Source organism: Pyrgilauda ruficollis, unplaced genomic scaffold (assembly GCF_017590135.1).
Source record: "Pyrgilauda ruficollis isolate IOZ18807 unplaced genomic scaffold, ASM1759013v1 scaffold33, whole genome shotgun sequence".
Classification (NCBI taxonomy): Eukaryota; Metazoa; Chordata; class Aves; order Passeriformes; family Passeridae; genus Pyrgilauda; species Pyrgilauda ruficollis.
Genome location: NW_024524711.1, coordinates 3,807,059 through 3,824,680, shown reverse-complemented (window position 1 = coordinate 3,824,680; position 17,622 = coordinate 3,807,059).

The following is a 17,622-nucleotide window of genomic DNA, read 5'->3' as shown; positions in this document are numbered from 1 at the left end:
AGAAGGCTTTATTGAAATTTTGAAGGCTTTCTGCCAAGAAAGTTTAGGTGCATGAAAATTAATAACAGCTGAATGTTAAGGAAGCAGATTATGTATTTACTCATTATTTCCAGGCTAATTTTAACTTCACTGGTTAAATTGTGTGTGTGCATGAATACTTGTGCCTGTGTAGTGAATGACAGAGAAGAGCAGCTGATGATGGAGAAAAGAGTAAGACTTGCTTTCTTTCTTTGTCAGGGCAGTGCTGCATTAAAGTTATCTTGTAGCTATCGTTCTAGAGCAGAAACCATACCAGGGTCCTGGTCATCTTTTTAGCAACTTGTGTGCCATTCAATTTACTTTAACAGGAGTTTTATATGTAGAACTGATTGGACAATTGCGTCTTAGATAAGTACAGGGAGCTTTGCTTACATCAACAGGATTATAAATCCACCAGATCTGGAGTCAGGAAGGAATTTCCCTCATGAGCATAATGTCAGCAACATAATCAGGGCAAGGGAACAATCTGCCAGCACACAGAGAAAGGAATTGTTAGGGCCAGGTGGGTGTATACTATGCACACAATTTCATTCCGTTCTAGTGGAAACATATTTTGGGACTGTATTTTATTGGGGTTTTGTTGTTTTCTTTCTCCCCAACCCTGCCAAGCATCACTTAGAGGATGGTCATGCAGAAGTGCAAAAAAAAAATCACTGAGACTCTCTATGTATGTATAGAGGATTACCACGTGCAATTAACTGACTGGAGAGTAAATTAAGGTCAGTAGAGGCTAAACATATTTCAGAAAATTAAAAAACAAAAACCAACAAGCCCCCACCCTATTTCTGAGACTCAAGAGAATAACTCCCTGAGAAGACAAATAGTAAATGAAATTTTAAAAAATTACAAGAATAATTTTACTTATGTGCTTGTTAAGAAAAAGTCTACCCTGTTTATTTGAATCCACTCATTTCAGGGAAATTTTCCATCTTTATTTAAATATACATATTTTTAAAAGGAAATGATGAGCCAAGAGAGAAGACAGACTAAATAGCAAAAGGCAGTGTAGAACATAAAAGTGGACTGAGCCAGAATGTATCTGCCTGTCTCTCTCTGAACACTTTATGGGAACAGGTGCCTGTTTTGTTGCAGGGGTTACCATAGAGCTCATTCACTCAGGGGAAAGGCACTGTGAGGTTCAGTTGATATGACCTATGCAGAAGGGAGGAACAACAGCAGATTTAGGTGATCTTAGGTGCAAACATCAGGAGAGAAGAAGAATTAAGTACCAGATTATGGAATGGTATTTTTGCCCATCTATAATATAGCTTGGATCTGATACCCACAGATGTTTGGTTTGTTTCATTTTGACCTAGCTTTGAAATATTCCCTTACATATGAAGACTAACTTTTCCTTTTGCACAGAATAAGAAGTTACCTAGCAGCAGTCCTGTAAACATGATACTGTCATCCATCTGAGAATAACTGAAAATTCTTCCTTCAGCAGAGGAATGTTAGAAAATTTTGCCCTTATTTCTGTACCACTTCCTTTTAGCACTGCTTTTCCCACTCTGTAGTAGCATGGGCTCATATTCTTATTTCTGCACTTCTCAGAAATCAGGATATGAGCCAACTTCACACTGCTCTTGCACAGAATGGAACAAACATGAAATAACACATAAGGCAGAGGAAGGAAAAAACCCAACAAAACGATAAGTCGTGGAAAAAGGAAAAAGAACAATGTAGTGAAAGGAAATTCCCAATTACAGGCGAGCTCTCATTAATATGCAAGTCCAGCCTTCTCATCCTCTCGCCTTTCATTGTTGTCTCTTTTTCCTTCAGTTCCCACCCCCACTCTGAATTTCTTTAAGTATGACACACCCAAGTAGGCATACAAGCAATGACTGTCCTTCTCTTGCTCACTTGAAGAATTTTCTATCTACCAAAGTGGTTTTGTCCTTCTCTAGTATGTAAACAAAGCAAAGAGGACAATTCTCAGCTTGGTTTTGAGCAACACAGAGAACAAGCTTACAGATAGGAAGGATTAAGCAACAGTAACTAAATAGCTGAGTTTCTTGTGAGTTCAAGACTGTTGGCTCATCAGTGCCTAAGTATAACCAATTAACATTAATAGGAGCATTGCACAAGTTAAACAAGAAAAGTAGTCTGTTATCTTGGTAGTGTAATGAAAAAAATAGCAGGAAGCATGAGTTGGGATTTCCAAAAAAAACAGGAGGTCAGAAATTCCTCACTTTAGATTCCAGGCTCATTCACTGATTCATTGTGCCCTTCCTAAAGTAAATTACATGACTCACCTGACTAATTTTCTTAATCTATAAAATGGTACAGTGCATGCCAGCTACACAGCATTTACAATGGTAGAGAACTCTTGTTTATCAAGTTAATTTGGATTACTAATAAAAGAAGAAAGACATAAAGGGCAAAGCAGACCAGTTTAACACCGATTTGACATGAAATTAAAGACTAACCTGTGCCCAGAAATAGCTGCATCAACCCAGATATGTATTGAATGTTGTTTAAAATAGGGCATGAACTGGCATGACTTAACTCAGATCTGAAATAGAATTAAAACAGACTCTGGCAATATTTTTATGAAAATATTTCTTCTAGTGTTGAAGCACGCAGGTTTTCAGAATGACTCATTCTAGCTTCCCCCATTACTTCCAGCAGGCTTCCAAACACCCCTTCAATTAAACTTCCTCCAGTTTCCTGGGTCCTCGTCTTAAATTTCCTCATTAGACTCCACTCCTGATTCCCAGCTCCTTACCAGCTTGCCCTTCTCATCTTGACCTGCATCATCTCCTTTTTCAAATATACTGTTCTGTTTTGGTTTGGTTTTTTTATTCTGTTTAAATTGGATGGTTTCTTCCTTCATGCTGATTAGAGGTCAGCAAGGGAAGAAAGGATCACTGAAAGATTAGCAACTGCTCTCAGTTTTCTGTTCAACCTAGACACAAGCAATTATAGCAAAGGTTTCTCAGCAGTGATGCAGTGGTGTTTTGGATTCAGTCCTACAACTTCTTTCTGATTGGCAGCTATGCAGTCTGGTCGTGCATGTGAGAGATTCATCTGCTAAGTAAGCATGGAATATTTTCAAACTTAATTATTAAACACTCACATGTCTCCAACATGCGCAAGAAATGCTGTTTTAGGAAGTCTCATCATTTGCCCACACTTAAGCAGATTTTCCTAAGGATTTCAATGGCACATCTTTGATATTAAGGCCTTTTTCTATGAAATCTCAGCCTCCTACTCAAAGGTAGGGATTGCCAACCAATGAGATGAGAATCCATTAGAAATCAGATGCAGGGCTTACCCTGTTTCCCTTTCTCTTGACCTGGACTACACAAACATCACAATAAATACAATAAGGGACAAGCCATAAGCTTAAGCGTAATGTGAGAGGAAGCAATGGACTCATTTTCTCTGGGAGAATAAAGCTTCTTTCTTCCCTGTAACCTTCCCTGTACTTTTACTTTATACAAGATGTTTTCACAGCCTTCAGAAAAATCAGACACCAGCTGACTAGTAGGATGATGCCATGTTATGTCAGTAGTACCCCAAACGTCCTTTCTTCACACATCCTGCAGTGTGACATCGCTACAACGCCCTCGCCAACACCCTGCTGGGAAATTAACAGCCACTACCCCACTGCTGCTCCTGGAGCACCAGTGCTCCTTTACGAACTTTCAGATTACAATGCATTCTGAAATCAACTCCTGTGGGGGGAATGGCCCGTAAAGAAACACTGGCCAAACAAGTTTGTCTGGGTACAGTTCCAGAGCTTCATCTTGACAGCAGATTTGTCCTGTTTCATAGGGAGCAACCACTTGGTAAAGGATGGCTCAGTTCCACTGGCAACGTGCATTAGCAGCTACAGTTATCAGTGTACTATTGTATGCACAGAACATTGCCTCTTTTGCTTAATTAGTTTTCACTACGTACAGAATCCAAGGAACTACTGGAGTAGAGGGGCATTTCCAAGAAGTGGCTGAGGATTCTTTTCATATTATCAAAACAGCATTCTTTTAAAAGTATTATTTCATTACTCAGCATGGGATATTTCGTTACATATGATTAAAGTTTTACAAAGTTAACAGTAACTGGATCTTACAAAGTGAAATGTCAGCCAGCTTCATAGTCATAGGCATTACCAGACTGGTTCATAACTGGTATGAACTTATGAACTAGCCATGCAGTTTCCTTCTGTCTGGATAGGTCTATAACATATCTATACCATGTAAAACAGCTACAGGAATTTTTTCAAAAGCAGAAAATCTTACAGCTAATTGTTAAAATAAAAGCAGAAATAACTTCTTAGCCAACCTTGTTAGCCTTCACAAAGAACACTCATGAATGAACCTCGTTATTTTCAAAGAACTGGAGAAAGACTGATTATCCACCTCTAGGCATGGGAAATTCCCTGTGCTCCTACTGTAAGATGCATAACATCAAATCACAGTGAAAATATTATACAGTCAGCTATGTTCATTCAAATCACAGAGAATTAATCTTCTGCAATTTGGCCTTGTGCGTTGTTTCTTAGAAATTAATTCCGTGGGCTTGATTTTTTGGGTTTGATTTAATCATGTTTTACGCCCACTTTGCCATTCATTGTAGTAACACAAATGACTGTGGTAGGAAATATTCACATACTTTTGCCTTCAGAGCTGCAAAATATTATAATAAACATTAAGAATGTAAATATTGTCACCAAAGAGTATGTCTTCATTGCACTGTTTACTCAAGTCAGGCCTTTAAAATCACTACACTGTGGACTATATTCACACAATAAGTCTGTATTATTTACAGTAACTTCTAAGCCATGAAGATTTTTACCCTTTTTCCAGAATACTCAGTGCCTTACTAGTTGGCCTGCCCTGGTACAGATAAACCACAAAACTAAAGGATTATGGCTATTCCAGTTCCTAGTGAGGAAGAAATCCATTGTAGGACAATGATTTCTTCTTTCTTCAGATACCTGACTTTAACTTGTTTTGAAAATAAGGGTGTTTATTTTCTTCAAACACTAGTTGCAATAAGTATATAAGTCCGTTTCCTAAAACCTCCTCCTCCTAAAAACTCCTCATAAGTTCTAATTTATGCATTATTCTTAAAGTAAACACAAAATTGCAGAAAACTGCAGAAAAAGCAGAATGGCAAGAAGCAATTTCAAAGTGGTGATAGAATGTGTACCTGATTAGTTGATGGTAGGATACATCCAAATCAACGTGCTTACCAACATGCTTGGCACTGTTTGCATTCAGTGGAACAATGCACTGGACCATTTATATGGGAACAGAAGCAAGAAATGTTACTGTGAACTCAATACACTCACAGCATGCCTCTTATCATTGAAAACCCAGGAGAACAGAGGGCCTTTTCTGTCTCTTCCTTTGAACTGCAGTTGAAATCCATGTGGAAATATGATGATGTTGATGGCTTTTTGCACCCAGCAATTTATCTAAGACTGTTGTGGTTATAACAACAATGGTTGGACTTGATGATCTTAAAGGTCTTTTCCAACCTAAACGATTCTAAGAGACTATGATCTTAGCCTGCCCTGATCAAATTTTTGAATAAGGTTCCTTGTCCTTTGTTTCCCCCAAAATTATACATAGTTCAAGATTAAGAATTCTGTTACAAACTGAAGTGCTGTATGAAATAGTACTGGGAATTTACCTGCAAATAAAAAAGTATGCAGAAATCTTATTTGCAGTGAAATCAATCTCAATTACTATGGAAGTCTGCATTGCCAGCATACTATTATCTTTTTCTCTAAAGTTAGCCTGGTCCTCATATAAAAGAATTACATATGTCCAAATAGTCTTTCATTTGAGGAGTTAATGAGAGGCTATTATTCTTTAAAATCTGGAATTGCCTAGCCAGCTGAAGAACCTGATTATGGGAAGTACAGGTCCCCTGTATATCACATACAACGGGATAAAAATGTGGGTGCTACAGCTTATTGGACATGAGGGGAAAGAGCAACTCAAGAAACTGTTCTTGATTTTGTAATATGTATTCTAACTTTCCAGTTGTTCTCTAAACTACCGGCCACTACTTTTCATCTCCCTTTTCAGAACTCAAGATGCACATTAGGCCCATGTCCGAGGTTTGTTTGCAGCAAGTTATCCCTGAATCTTTGTTGGTATTGTTTTGTTGGGGTTTTTTAATTGTTGTTGGATAAGGGTCCTTTTCACTAAATGTGTATCTGATTTGGCCCACAGAGAGAAGAAAGGAAAAAAAGTGTCACCCTATAACACTTTGTATCATGCTGAGCCTTAAATTAATATTTTATGTGCTTACTGTGCTTTCATTTCATCTCTTTTTTCTGTTCAGAAACAGTTGTATCCCATCCTAGCAGTGCACAGAGCCTATAGTATTTCATATTAATGCATTCTTACACAGGGACTGTGATGGTTGGGGACCTTGCTGAGGGACAGGAGCTGTCAGATAAAAGGGATGTTTACCAGTTAAGGTTTCAAACAGCAATGCCATGAGAATATATTAGTCAGCTGGAGATCTCAGACTGGAAGAGGAAACAACTTTTCCCAGTATCTGGTAGAAGACCATTTTAGTCTAGCAGGCAATTAGCCAGCCATTGAATGGAGAGACAGTAAGCTGTAGGACAGATACAGGGTGTTCTCTCCAGCAATTTCACTGACCACTGTGATTTTCCTCATATTTCAGTCATTTGTAAGACTCATCAAGCAAGAACAGGGAAAATACACAGTTGAACATTAAAAGGATGCTGAATTACAATGCTAAGGCTAGCTAAAAATAAATCTGATTCTTATCTTTTTCGCTGGAAGGCATCCTGTGAACTAAAAGGGACAAGAGACCAGACACAGCAAATACAAAATTATTTCTTCACTTAACACAAGTAGGACTTAGCATGGGCACTCCCTGGAACAGTGCTTTAATGCTAGCACTTGTGTGACACTCACAAAATTCAGGTGTAGATAAAAAGGCAGGCACTTGGTTCTCACTAAGCACCTAATTCCAGCTTTCTGCAAGTTTAATAGTTACCACTTAAACCATGCCTAGAGAAAATCCTTAACTGCATAGGTAAATTTTCACCAATTGGAATTTATATTGGATTCTATGTGCACATACCCAATAGATTAAGGGTCCCAAGGGGGAAAAGGAGACAGAAGTTACAACTCCTGCCCTTAACCAAAGGAACAGTCATACTACGCTGTCTGCTAGCCCCCATACTAATTAATACCTGCACAGGTTATGTTGTGGTGATGCTGTAATTCTATTCATCTTATGCAGTGGCTGTTATCAGTTCTGTTTCTGTGTGAGTCTGTCCTTTGGTAATGTCATGCTCTCTGTCCATTTGATTGTTTTTGAGACCTGCTCCACATGGCAGTTACCACTTCACTATCTCTGCTGCAGGAATTGCTTACAGTACAACCCTTTTTGCCCCAGTCTAAAATCTGATACAAACTGTTCTGCCTCAAAAGCTGTCCAGTGTGAATGGACATGCAGATGTACTTTATTTTCTTTTCCTGATATTGAACTGATTGAAAATTTTCCTGATATTGAATTGATTCTTTTATTATCAGACTTACAAAAAGTGATTATCTGTAAGACTTTGACACCCTGAATCTTTTTTCCTGTGCTCATCATAGAGGACCACTAGAAGGTTGTGAAAGTCTCCAGCTAGCTCACAGCATGCCCAGGCACAGCTGTCCCAGAAGTCTCTTTTTGCATTGCTTAAATGAAATAGCTGTACAGAAATGGAGAAAATAATGTGAAAACAGGGACTTAAACTGCTGTATGGCCCCTCATGGAAAATGGGTAAGCAGCCAGACAAAAATAGACGTTGTCTTGAAGTGTGCAAGGCCACAGAATAGTGCTGCAATTGACGTTCACTCTACTAAATAGGTGGGATGGATACCAAATGACTTTAATTTATCCACTTAGCTAGGCAGATAAGACTAGGCTCAGGGGACTTCAAGAACATTTCCTAATATGACTTTTTCAGGAAGAGATTGTAAGTTATAAAAGTATAAGCCATGCTTCCTCTTCTGCCCTATTTTTGGAGATCACTGGCCTTGTGTAACTCTTAACTTTTCATCTCTCTGAGAAGAAATGCTTCAGAGTTTCATCACAGTTAATTTTAGGTTTTTGTTGTCAGGAACAAACATGCCTTCCTGAATTTTTTTAAAAGCCCACTGGAGACAAAGATCCAGGTGCAACTTGCATAAGCAGGTCTATGTTAGCTCTAAATGAGCTAGTCTGGGTACTATAGCAGCAGCCTGTTATTGGGGACCTCTGTGCTAAATTAGTGAATTAATGAACTAGTAACCTAGAAAATTAGCAGGCTACACTGCTGGATAAATACAAGTCAACTAGTTAAAATTAGCTTAAATTTGTTTGAAAAATCTGTAGTTACTCTACAAAGATGTACAAAGCTGAGAACTGTATCTGTGATCATGGACCTTAAATTACACTCTGCCACGTTACAGTCTCATTGGCCAGCAGACCACTGAGTTGGATGGAATTCAGGACCCTGAATCCCCAGCTATTTCTCAGCCTTACACTGAAATGAAATCCAACCAGGCTTGACCTTCCCCACCACCTGGTTTCCTGGGTGGAATAAGAGTTGGGCATGAGGCCAGCAAGCGGCAATGCTGTGCTCTGGTAAGATCTCTGCTCTGCAGGAGCTAAGGAGCTAGGGTTTGGTTATACTGAGCAGCACAACACTTTGCAGTTTAGACTGGACTTGAGAAAGTTTAGAATGTTTTAGGTTAATAATGTGTTGAATACTGTGTGTATTTTTTTCATTTTTTCTTTTCTGAATTTAATGACTGCTTAATCATGCTTCCCCAGCAGACAGTAAAAGAGCATAAACACTTTAGATTCTTTCTCCATTTTCCTTAAAATAGTGTACCATTAATATATTAAGAGTTATTTTGTGGAGGTTTCTAGGCTTGACCTTTGGAAAATCATCCCTCATTGTATATAGCAACATTTCACCCCATATATTTAAGCACTTAGACTTTAAACATCTCTATTTTACACTTATCTTTTAAGGAAGGTTTAATTTAATTAACGAGGTCATGGTATCCTAACTCCCAACTTCTGTTTGCAATGTTCAAAAACTTTGCAAAAAAGCTATCTAAAATGTATCATGTTTGTTGTCATGCTGCATTTATGTTTGTTTCCTAAGCAATACAACAAAGACATCTATTAATGAAGAGCACTCAGTTAACCACAGACACAGTTTTTTAATCAAGTAGCATTTAATTAAATTGGAAAATCATCCTTTTGTAGGGCCCAAAATGTGGAACCTAAATAGATATATATGTCAAATTGCTCTTCTTTGAGTAAGTATTACAGCTTGCAAGACAGTAATTTTAAAATGTCAAGAAACTTTAGCACCAGAACATTTGAAATGCCAGAAATTTTTAGTTAAGTTTTTAGAGTTTTCATGCTAAATAATTTATTCATCTCATAACTCATTTAACCTCTCTCTTAATTTCTTTTTCTGAAGTGGAAAATTATTTGTTTCTACTAAGTGCAAGCAATCCCATACTCTAAGTTAATTAAAACATCCACATGAAACATCCCTACAGCTATCTTAATTGGTTTTTTACTCCTGTTTTAATTTTTAGTGGGACTTCTATTAGTATTTTTTTTTGCATATTTTCCAAGAAAACAAGATTTGTATGAAGGGTTGTCTCCCTCTGATATATTTTAATTAATTGCCCGATTTCAAATGAAGCTGGCAGTGGGTTTGTCTGCCATTTATTAAGTCTCAAAATTACTGTGAGGACACTAGGGATAGCCACTACTAATGTTCTCTTGACAGCAAATGAAGGAGAACTGAGAAGCCTTCTACTCTGTTTGGCAGGATTTGAATGAGTCAACCCATTCTCCTACTGTGGTCCCGGCAACAAGCTGGAAAAAGGCAAGCAGAGGGTGTACAAATGATGTACAAGTGACTGGAATGATGTACAAATTACCAGAATTTCAAGGTAGGGAGGAGGCATCTGAGATATAGAAGGGAGCTGAGGGTATTGGAAGGAAGTACAGGAAGCAAAGAGAAAGGCTGGAAGAATATTTTGATGGCATCATGGTGAGAAGTTGTAATGAACACAGAATACAAACTGATTAAAAAACAACCTACATTGGTTTTACTACTCATGAAACACAGTAGTGGTTTCATAGTTCAGCACTGTCTGATTTTTGGTGAGAAAAATGGAGCATGCCTTTATCAATATGCTGTTATTGACCATGGGGGGATTCAAGCTACTTGAAAGTAATTGTAATTACTTGTAATTTTTGTAGTTTTTTTAAAAGTTATGAAAAGTCCTGAACTGAAATTCTTTTAACTTGGCTACAGCACTGTGAGCTGGTTACCTTGAGCTACCTGGAGCTGATCTAGACACCTGGAGCTAAACACTTCTGAAAATCTGTCTGCAGCGTGTCATAGGACAGTTTTTTCCTCAGTATCAGTTCAATGACAAATACTGTGTGCTGCGAGAGGATGCAGATGCTGTTCACACACTATGTAAATGCATTTTATAAAAATATACCCTTAGGAACGTTTTTTTTTAAGGGATCTCTTCTGAATGTATCTAAGGAAGTATGTGACTGAACAGCTCTGTAGAGGGATGCTTCAAAATGTGTTAAGGAGCTTTGGTGGTTTATTAGACTGTATGGTTGTCAGAGAGAAAGCCTTGGAAATACAGTGTATTTGTACATGATTATTCACATTGTAATTGCCACTCTATCCTCAACTGTATTTTGGTAATGGGAAAAGTAACAGCAGGAAAATGAGTGGAATTATTATTTGTAGACCTGCAGTGACTAACAGTGGCCTGAAAACTTAATGGACCTATGAAAGAACACTCTGTCTGCAGAGGAGTGTGTTGTCCACAAAAGCCTCTGTACAGAAACTGCCCACGCAGGGCTGCTGTGTGGTGTTACAGTGCAGCAGGGAGCACAGTGTTTCTGTGGGGGCTGTTCACCTAGCTCAGCTATCGTGATTTTCAAATGGGACTTTCAATACTGCACTGGAAAGAGATTTTCACACTTTCTCAGTTTGTAAAAGGCAGTTTCAGACCCTGTTGTAAGGTGCCAAATAGCTACTGATTAATGCCTTCTCTACTGTGCCTGGAGAATTTTATGGATTACAGTGAATAAAAGGCTAATTTGTCTCCTAAAACATATATTGATATATATGTGATTTTCTGCACTACCTAACTTGGGTTAATGGAGTGTTGCTTCAATGTATTGTGTTTCTGGCATGTTCTGACTGTATCCATAATGTCTTTGTATGGCCTGAAATTCCTATTCATTACAAATTGGTGAACAGCAGTAAGCAGTTCAACAAACAGGTATTTCTTAAGCTGCCAGACTCAAAACCTGAATGACCTAAAGCGAAGTGCAATCAGACCTGCCAACCATAAACAATAAATACTTCTAAAATGCAGAATGGCTTACAAATAAAATAAAACTGAAAAGTTAGGTTGACCTGCAGCTCAGCTGTAGTTTCTGAAAACATTAAGAATGTTTTCATAAGAAAACAAAAGAATGAAGGCAGCACCAGTGCCTGGTAAGTCCCTGCTTTTCTGCTTTTTTCTCTTTCTGTTGCTTTCATGCGCAGTGTAACACACTACAAGCATACAAAAGGAAAGGGCTGCAGGGCTCCTCGAATTGTTCCAGCCAACTCTCTTCATGTTTGACTGCTAACTCTCATGCATAGAGATTAGAGGGAGACTAGAATAGACTTTAAAGTCTATTAAGAAGCTGAAGCAGCAGCAGAGCAAGAAGTAGGTGTTCCTTGTTTCATGCAGAAGCCTGAAAATGTACAAGTACTCTCCCTGTTTGGCCCTTTCTTTCACCTTCTCTCTGTAAGAAATTATTCTGAAATTTTTGAGTCTGCACACATTTATACCTGAATTTGAAAAGCTAATGTCAGTTTCTTAGTTAATTTTTCCTCCAGAATCTGCATTCTTCCAAACTGTTTTATCTGTTCCAGCAGGAGTTTCAGAATTACTTTGGACATAATGCTAAGTGCTGCACATTTCCATCTGATCTTCTGTAGCATCATTTACTGAGGCTAGACAGGAAAATGCCCAGACTTACCAAACTGGAGCACCAGACTGCAGTGATAGTCTGGTCATTTTTTTGTGTGTATGTGGTAGAAATAGATCCACCCTTGCTTCTATTTCTACAGAATAAAGCCATCAATCCCAACTGTATCAGTGTAGAATTTTTACCTGGATCCACACCCACAGGCAGCAGGCAAATACTGGTCAACAACAGAAAAAAATAACAATGTATTAAGATGTTCATTTAGATATTACTTTAAAGAAAGGGTTTTATTCTTGGAAAAAGCATTATGACTGGCAGTGAACCGATTGTCAGGGAACAGAAAATAAGGAGCTGAGTTTATTATTCAAGGCTGTTTGTCTTTCATAGCAATTCATCAAAAACATGCATGTGTTGGAAGTCCTAGGAAGATGAAAAGGTATTTTTTCAGTCCTGGAAGAGGAGACTGTCCTTTCAAGGATACAATGGTGCTTTTCAAAAGAGCAGTGACTGTGAAACTTGTCCATCAATGGAAGGCTCCTTTCAGAGCAAATCTTGCTCTGCTGCTTTAGGTAGCTATTCTCTAACATTCCCGATTGACTAAAATTATTGTTGCATAAAATATCTGTAAATATTACATCTTTGATATGAGTAAAAAGCAGGGGAAAACCCAGATAAATTGCTTAAGCAACCACTTTCTGAATGGTGTCTGTTGAACCAGGCTCCTCCCTCACCACAAGCTAAGAAGAAGAAAGAAAACTCTGGACTTCAGTATTGAGGGCTTGCTTGTCTGACTTACCCCAGCTCAAACTGTGACTGGCCAACGGGACTTCAGCCAGAAACACTTCACCTCTCATTCTCTTTTCCCTGCTTTTTCTATTCCACTTCAACACACAGTTTCCACAGAAACAGAGCAGTACAAATAGCACAGGTTTTGGGTGCCTTTCTGGAGAAGTAAATGTAACAAAACAGTCTGTATATAATGTCTCATTTTGGTGAAGAGCTTTATTACATTCAGAGGTTATCTGGATACTAAAAATTATATTTAGAATTCGCTCCTTTTTAAACCTTGTGTAGTAACTCCATGGATTGTCTGACAAACTGGCAGCAGAAATATGAATCTAATACTCTATTTTATCACTTGGTTTAGGGCTTTTTCAGATTTCTTTCCTCCTTACTATTCATCAGCAAGTGTCTAACAGAAGGAAGAGAATCAGGCATGCCTGACAAACTGGCAGCAGAAATATGAATCTAATACTCTATTTTATCACTTGGTTTAGGGCTTTTTCAGATTTCTTTCCTCCTTACTATTCATCAGCAACATTGGCAAGTGTCTAACAGACACTGTACCAGCCCACTATCCAGCTTCTACCGTGTCCCACAGCCAGACTTAGTGTTATCCCTAACACTGCACTTATTTCATAGCTACAGGGTAATTTTGTACACTGAAAAATACAGTGAAGGTGGTTGCTCTCAGAACATATTCCATGTTCCCAGCTGATCACATAGCAGGTACCTGAGAGGATTCAGGATTCTGCTCCTCATCATTGCCTGCACAGGACACCTTATTTATGTGCTCCTAGTATGGACGCACTGGCCCGGTGAATGCTCAGATAAAAGAAGCTGCTGTGAAATGACACACTTAATATTACCTCTTTCCTATTGGAAACCATGAATGTTTTCTGTACTGCTTCTACAGAGTAGCCTGAAATCAGTTGTGCTCTTTTTGTCGAGCAGCCAGGAGGACCCAGGGATTACTTTTGCCAGTGCTAATCAATTTGAACAACTCTATATGTAAATGATGAATACCAGAGGTCTCCTTCATGTATCCCAGTATCTTCAGACAGCAGGAAAGTGATGAGTGACAGAAAAGTGAAGGATTACTTGTATTCTGGAATTTATTGTCTACATGCAGAATTAGGCACATAAAGAAGGAGTACTAACTACATTGTGGCTATATCTGGAAGTTAACCAAACTCAGGTACCAGGATTTTCTGTATGGATGATGAGAAATGAGATTTAAAGTCATTCATAATTCTGAGTAAAAAATACCCCAAGTATTCTCATAATCCATTTCAGTTTCACTTCTGTGAATCTTTGATATGAATACTGTGACTTCTAAACAGTTTTTAGTGGCCAGATCCAGTTGCACTGAGGAAAACAGGCATTTTACCAGGAGCTTAATAGGGTACAAAATTTCACAGCAATAACAGTGATCAAAGGCAGCTAAAATAATTCATGGAAAACCCACTGTGACAGCAGGCACAGGCAAGGCATGTAAAGAGCACACTCTGCTACCCCACAGGCCAGCATTCAAGCAGCATGAGCTGACAGAAGAGTTCATTTTCTCTCTCCACCTTTGCAGCCTTGGCTTTTCCTGCTGTGTGTGAGGCAGCAGCTTTGCTGCAAGAGAGGTCCCCCCCAGCATCACTCCCCACCCTCGCTCTCCTGCAGCCCTCATCAGCCCGTGGGCAGCTCACACTTCAGCCTCTGTCCTGTCCCAGCTGTTCCCTCCTCCTCTGCACAAATACACAGGAAGGTCTTTCACCCCTTAAAGGCCTTCTGAGATAATTGTGAATGGGGCAGAAATTATTTTATAATTATTCCTCCAGCGCAGATCCCTATTGCGTATTCTATTTGCTCTTTACCATCTTTGCAAAAGCTGAACGCTGCCACTCAGACAGTTGATCTGTGGGTGATCGCATCCTGTTTTGTCTACACTGCTGCAAAGCTTTACAGCACCCCTGACTCAATTGTCTCATGGTGAAATTAAGGTAAAAAGAGAAAACATATTTCACAGTTACCTCCCAATCCTAAGCTTGAGGTTGATTTTCTATAGTCATATGCATTCTTATTTTAAAATCAGCCTGTAGAGCACATTAATTTTTTTTAGATACGAACAGACTTGGTCAAAAAAAACCCTCTCTGCCTAAAATTCTCATCTGCCTAGACAAGATGCTTCTCCACCTTTCCTCTATTGCCAACTAATTGACAAATGAGATTAGAGATTAATTTCAAAACTAAGCAGTTTTTTATTGAAAAAAAAAAGGATGAAGGGAAAAGGGGAAGCATCAACTTAAAGCTGATGGCCTATTAAAGTGATATAAACTTTGATAATTTGTTTTCTCATACAACAGTTTTTTGTCATTATTTTGGAAATCTGTATGATTCATTTTGGACTGTTTTCAAAATTCCTCAAAGAACCTTCTCGCTGAAATTGCATTGTGAATAAAATTCTGTATTTTCAAAAAAAATCCCTTTTTCATACTTTTATATTTTTAAATTTTGCATGGTAATGAGTTATCACCCCCACTTTTTCCTTCATGCAAAGCCTCAAAATAAGCATGAAAAATGCAAACAACCTACATATGAAAAATACATCAGGCTTTTAATAGTTCTTTGGTTTTAGTTCTCTGTGGTGCTATTACTGGCAGGTAAAAATCAGGCTAGTTAAGTGCAGCTGGTGCAAAGGGGTGTAAAATTACAGCTTATCTGTCTGATTGTCTGTGCCCCTGGGAGGCATAAAACTGAAGAAGAGTGAGAACAGTTATTGCTTCTCTATTTTATTAGCTTTTTCTATAGACTGGGAACATCTCAACTTTGTACCTTAAGATTTTCAACGAGCATCTTTGGAGGAGATTGACTCAAGATGCTTCTCACTTGCGTTCTCTTCCTAGCCAGATTTATGCTCCCATCTGCCGAGATGTGCTATCCTGATTTCCCCTCCTGGGGAGCCTGAGAGTAGGAAGACATTACAAACTTATTAGACCTGGTCATTTTTTTTTTTTTTCCACAAAACAAATCTCCTTTAGGTTACATTAAACAAAATTTCTGTGGGAATGTACTGATACATTGTAATAGAGATTAAGATCATATTTTAATGATACCACCCAATAGATACATTAGATAATTTATAATAGAAAGGGTTTTAATTGTTAAACCAACCAGAGGAAAAAATCAAGCTCAAGCCATATTATTATTTTCTTTTTATATTTTAGGCTATAACTCTGTATGTAAAAGGAGCACTTGACTAATGGATAGAGAAAAGAGTCAAGACTGCAACCCCTTTGCCAGCTTACACTTGGAAACCATGTTAAGGGTAGATCATAACAGAAGGTGACTGAGCAGGACATTTTCAGTAATCTCTACTGATGATCTCTTGCCAGGGTGGATCAGTTTTATCTCTGAAGCAGAACTGGCATTTCCCTCTTTCCAGCCCCTGAATCATAGGAAAAGTAATCTCGTGCATTTTGTCTGTAGGTTCTCAGACACAGGCAGACAATTCTTTAATACGTCAGAGAATGCTTGTTGGTATTGAGAAAGGAGTAATAAACTTTTCTGAATATATTAGAAGACTTGGGAAACACATAGGAATGATCTTATTAAGCTATTTACCTTGTGGTAGCACCTGCAGGTCCTTCAAAATGCTGGTTCTTCAGTGTATGAGGTACTTCATACCACTCCAAATTCTATCTGAGCTGATGGTAGTAGATGATAGATGAACACATAGTCAACAGGGAAAACTAAGAGAAGGGTAATTATCATACCAAGCACAGTTGTAAGATACAAGCTACTTAATTACTGACAAGGATTTTGAAGAAAATTAGGTACTTAATGTAGGAATTTGGAGGAGGAAAAATAAGTATTTTATGGAAGCTCTCCTGCACAAGATAGAAGAAGCAAGAAGTTACATGACAGAAAAACTTGGATCAATGCATGGTAGAAGTCTTGCTGGAGGTTTCCCCCAGCCAGATATTTTCAGGAAGATGTTTTTGCCTGGGAGAGGTGAAGAAACAATTTTTCAACATACCACAGCCACAATCAATGGCCAAATGACAGCAATGTTCAAATGACACATAGCTCTCCCTGCATTGCCCCTACCACTCAGGCAGCCTGGAGTCAGTGATGTCCTAGCACTGGCTTCCTCCGTGGCACTACAGCTGTCACAAGTGCCATGATCTGCCTTGTCAATCCAAACCTCCGTTGCTGTCTCCAGTCTGCTGTTCACCTCTCCTCAGAAGTGCACTCAACCCATTCCTGATATCCCTACCGGTACCTGCTAGGTTCATTAAGTTCCAAGTGTGAAGGCTGGACAGGGGGTAAACTAAAGCTCTGTAGAAAAGACAAAGATTTGATCCCCTAGGGCTTTCTAAAATAAATCTCTATGGATCCATCCATCTCTGCTCAGACCTAAGGAGAGCTGCATCTTTGCTCCTTCCTTTTTTCCTAGATGAGGTCTTTCATAAGCTAGTCATTCAGGAATTCATGCATACCTGGGATTTTTTTTAAATTCCGAGCTGCAGTACTGCATTGTGTTACTTTCTTATCCTATTCCAAGGGAGGAGGTACGTAGAAGAGATAAGAAAGTAAGTTACCCACATACACATACCAGTCGTAAGTCTCATCACATAAGGAGACTGTGAATACAATACAACTAGAGAACAAGAAGTATGAGACACTAAATTATTAATAGCCTGGCTCAGAGGAAGCCTGAGACAGGCTGGGATTGGGACACGACACACAGGGTCTTAAAAATAAGGACAAATCTACGTGAAGTTAATGAAAATA